This window comes from Triticum aestivum, chromosome 3B (assembly GCF_018294505.1).
Source record: "Triticum aestivum cultivar Chinese Spring chromosome 3B, IWGSC CS RefSeq v2.1, whole genome shotgun sequence".
NCBI classification, from domain to species: domain Eukaryota; kingdom Viridiplantae; phylum Streptophyta; class Magnoliopsida; order Poales; family Poaceae; genus Triticum; species Triticum aestivum.
The window spans coordinates 384,834,056-384,838,205 of NC_057801.1; the positions used below are offsets into that span (position 1 = coordinate 384,834,056).

At 41.0% G+C, this 4,150-nt stretch overlaps 1 pseudogene; it reads left to right on the plus strand.

Annotated features, from left to right (window-relative positions):
* The first annotated feature begins 247 nt into the window (after positions 1 to 247).
* On the plus strand, positions 248 to 3,735 carry LOC123067507 (O-fucosyltransferase 9-like; annotated as a pseudogene).
* The last annotated feature ends 415 nt before the right edge of the window (positions 3,736 to 4,150 follow it).

Consider the following 4,150-nt stretch of genomic DNA (forward strand, 5'->3'; position numbering starts at 1 on the left):
CCCTGAACATTTGAATTGTGTATTTGTGATGGGACTCATGGGACATAGCTGATTCATTTGGCTGAAATTAGACCTTGACTTACCTCATCCAACTTCCCCGGTCGATCCAGGCACGACGTCGGATGGGAGAGAGTAGAGGAGGGCCAAGAGGCCAGCGGTGTGGGGTGGAGCAGCGAGGCCGAAGACCGGGCAGCGGACGCCTCACGGGGTGGAGGAGAGGCCGGCGATAGGGAAAAACAGCATCTTCATGGATGAGATCCTGACGGCTGAAGATGGTGCGCACGGGAGGAGCTTGGAAGATGTCAAGGTGAGCTTCTCTCAGTCCTTCTCCCCTTCACGCCCCTTGCAAATTTTTCTTGTTTCAGATCATATGAAAGTGAGTATAGTCTTGTTGGCAATTGCATCTGCTATTTCTTTCTTTGCTTTTTCCATTTCCTACAAGAAGATACCAGACATTGTCTCATGATGATTGTGTTGGCTGCAGGGGCGCCACGAGGAGTGGAGTAAGCTAAATACCTGACTGGCTGGATCATTTTTGGGCTCTTCACAGATTTGCCGACTTCAAATGGGTATCTCATAGTTGAAGCAAATGGTGGTCTGAATCAACAGCGTCTTTCTGTAAGTTCTTGGACCACGTTAGATACAGCAAGCAAGCAATACCATTGCTATTACCTATACAAAAGTCCAGTGTCGTATGAATCCATTGACACCACCATGTAACTTGAAGTCATGTACTATCACTTTGATTGAGACGGCTTTCATCAATAACTTTGTGCTGGAAAGGCATTAGTATTATCTTTGTACATACATAGGTGTATTATTCATCCAAAGATCACCGATATTTGCTTTCATCTTTTTGGTCACATGCCATCAGATCTTCTGTTGAAAGATATATTTCTTCTGACCTGAGAGCTTGAGAATTAGACTCTGGTCTCTACCATTTGCTGTGATGTGGATGTCTCATTTTGTGAAGTCCTCAGAACCTTCACACTATGCTGAGTAATAATTATTGACAGTGCAGTTCCATTTTTTTTCTCAATACAGATCTGCGATGCAGTTGCTGTGGCCAGCTTGCTTAATGCAACTCTTGTGATCCCAATATTTCATTTGAATAGCATTTGGCGCGATCCTAGGTAACTAATGCTATTTTGTTTGCTCGCTGCTTTGTTTCTTAACATTGGATAATTGCATTTTTATATGATGGATGCCTGTCTGGAGCAGTTGTCTCTTGCTCGTTGTTTTAGTGTCTGGAGCAGTTTGTTTGACTTCTAAAGTTCACTTCTGATAGTTATAAACCCATGAATATTTTTGAAATTCTACTTCTTGTTCTAATATGTATTGGTTCTTCCTGATGTTTTGTTTCTCAACAAATTTAGTGATATTTTTTATGAAGATCGCTTTATCGGGACACTCAGGAAACATGTAAGAGTTGTGAAGGAACTCCCAAAAGATGTTCTGCTGCGTTTCAATCATAATATAAGCAGCATACCAAATATGCGAACTAAAGCCTACTCATCCCCAAATCATTATGTTCAGAAGGTGCTTCCGAAATTAATGGAGTTAGGGTATGGTAGACGCTCACCACCTCAGAAATAATAGGAAAGGCCTTGTTTGAGAATGGGTTTCATTATATATCTATTCTATGAAGGGTTGTGCGCATCGCCCCATTCTCAAATAGATTGGCTCAGTCAGTTCCATCGAATATCCAGGCCTTGAGGTGTTTGGTAAACTACGAGGCTCTGCGGTTTGGTGAACCAATAAGGGTTCTTGCAGACGATATGGTTGTTCGAATGATGAAAAAGAGTTCTTTGGCTGGTGGGAAATATGTCTCGGTGCATCTCCATTTTGAAGAGGTCTCAATATACTCTCTCTTGTGAGTTAACTATTACATAGTTCTTCCGTCACACTAAAATTTGCGCACACTGTTTAGGATATAGTGGCCGGAAGGAGAAAATTGAAATGGAAAATGCCCGTGAAAGGAGCTGGAGAGGGAAGTTTCACCGACCTGGTCGAGTTATCAATCCCGAGGCAAACAGAAGGGATGGGAAATGCCCACTTACTCCTCTAGAGGTTAGGAATTTTTTCACTGGTTAAAGCAGTTGTGTGGATATATGTACACCCAATGATGCATTCGTATTTCAGGACATTAATTAACATCACAATAGGCCTGTTATACTAGAATTGATGTTTGTTGCTTAGTTTGTGATGCTTCAGGTCAATAATAATAACCTTTAAGTTCAGTGCCATCAGCTGCGTCTCTTTAGTAGCATTCAGAACAAATTTAGAAGCTTTCAAATATGTAAATATACTCACTAGAGCTAATATGTTAACTGACTGAATTTGAGCAGGTTTGTATGATGTTGTGAGGCATGGGGTTTGACAGTACAACCTTCCTCTACGTTGCCTCCGGTAAAATATACAATGCTGCAAAATACATGGCTCCCCTTTGCCAGATGTTCTCTCTTTTACAAACCAAGGACACTCTTGCATTGTCTGAAGAGCTTGCTGAGTTTGAGGTACTGTTTCCGCCAGCCGGCCCATCAGCCTAGCTGGATGTCGTTCTGAATGTCAGATGAATATGCATGCGTTGAACTGTTCATCAATTCACATTGAATCTTCCTACCGTTACTCACCAACCTATTCTCTGTAGGGGTACTCTTCTCGGTTAGCAGCATTAGATTACACCGTCTGTGTTCAGAGCGAAGTGTTTGTGACGACTCAAGGGGGGAACTTCCCTCACTTATTGATGGGACACGGGCGTTACCTGTTAGGAGGGAATGCAAAAACAATAAAACCCGACAAACGGAAGCTGGTCTTATCTTTTGAAGACCCAAATATCAGGTCAGTTTGAGCTGCCAGTATATCGTCAACAAAGTATTACAAATCACACTGAATCAGTTTCAGTTTTGAGTATATGCTGGAATCTTTCACCAAATCAAACTGCTGAAGCAGTTCGTTGCCCTTGTTATTCCTTCACCATCCAAGATTGTAGCTATTGCCTACTTTTCGGAACGCATTAGCCATGTTAACAAATTTAAATACATCTCCGAGTTGACCTTCACATACATGCTCTAAATATTTTCCCATCTTTGCTTAACGTGTAAATGGATATAGTGGTATATGAAACTCAAATTGTTTCTTTGAACTGCAGATGGAGTCGATCCAAGCACCACATGCTGGAAATACTGCAGCATAGTGACATAAGGGGCATCGCATTTAGGAAACCTAATGATTCCATATACACCTTCCAAATGCCTGATTGCATGTGCCAACAAGATGGAATATGATCTAGGCGTTAGCATACATAACTGAGGGATGCATATCCTCTGCCTTTGTGCAACAAAGGCACCAAAGGCATGTTATTGTTGACTGCATGATCAGGATTTGATGGTCATGATGAAAACTAGAGTGAAATAAAGAATTTGGTGCTTCTCAGGAGATTCTGAAACCCTCTGGCATACCCCAAACCGTTCGATTCTGGATATAATGGTCAAAAGGTGCCTAATGACAATGAATTCCATAGGATCATAAATTGAGAGGATGCGAGGGATTTTTTAAAGTTAGTAATATGTAGGTAGTCCACCATATAGCAATCTCCATTTGTTCAATATGTCTATAGGTTGTAAAGAGAAAAGAGCTACGAGATTGGGTTGTAGATATGAGTACAACCTGAGTGCCTCGATGTATATTCAAAAAACAAGGGCTAACAACAACAAAGAAAGGAAATTTTTAGTATATCATTACTCATCAGTGCTTGTTCTCGCATTTCATCTTGCCCTTGACAATTCATATTTATGAGCATGTTCTTACAGTTCAGACCTAACATTCTTTTTTCTTTCCTTGGGCACTTCCTCAAGAATCTTGTTGAGGTGTTTGTTTCCCCTCTTTGTGTCATGAATGATTGTGATGGCTGCAGGGTCTTCGCAAGGAGTTGAAGGCATATAAAAACTATGGATCCTTTGCTCCCCAGGCCGCAAAATGATCATAGTGATGTCTATGACCTCCTCCTAGATGTATTAATCTCAATCTCATGTTTGGTTTTCTTCCCTTTTCTCTTCTAATGATGTAATTTCTTTTACTAAGATAACACCATATTTGTTGTAATGCCTTATTTGATGTAAGATCCCTTTTCTACTTTGAATGAATTTAC